Genomic DNA, 781 nt, shown 5'->3' with positions numbered 1-781 from the left:
TTTTAGTTTTATTAATTTCTTCGTTTCTTTCGTTTTATTTATTTATTATTTGGTTTTCTTCATTTTCTTTGTTTCTTTTTTTGGCTTTCACTGTTTTCATGTGTTTGCAACTTTGCATTGGTTTTCCCTTTTCTTGTTTTTGTTTTATTTTCTTCTTTCCGTCCATCCATTCCTGATCTTTGTTTATCTTTGTTGGTTTTCATAGGTTATATTTTTTCAACACATGTCTACTTTGTTCAGTACACAATGTACATTTTTAATTTAGATGTGATTTTTTCTTGTTGACACACGTTCAATATTTTTCAAATATGTGCATTTTTTTCTTAAATACAAGTTTTGAAAAAAATTAAATACATGCTTAAAAAAATTCAAGTACACATTGACAATTTTTTATTGGCAATAAAAATTTTGCGCAGACAATGTACATTTTCCGTATACATCAGGAACATTTTTTATGTAAATGTTAAACAATTTTTAAATACAGAACTAACTTTGTAAATATTATTTCTGTCTAATTATATTCAATGTATGTTACATTTTTTGGATACATGATCAACATTTTTCACACGCATTGTATTTTCTGATACATTTCTGTATACATGAGATACATATTTATCTATATATATTTAATATTTTTCAAATGCTTGAATAAAAAAGTTCAAATGCTTGATTAACGTTTTTCAAATACATGATCATCTTTTCCGACGCACATCATAGTTTTTTTGTATTTATTTTTCATACACATGAGAAACAATTTTTCTATACACATTTAACATTTTTC

Source organism: Triticum dicoccoides, chromosome 4A (genome assembly GCF_002162155.2).
Source record: "Triticum dicoccoides isolate Atlit2015 ecotype Zavitan chromosome 4A, WEW_v2.0, whole genome shotgun sequence".
NCBI lineage: Eukaryota > Viridiplantae > Streptophyta > Magnoliopsida > Poales > Poaceae > Triticum > Triticum dicoccoides.
This window is presented reverse-complemented; position numbering follows the sequence as displayed.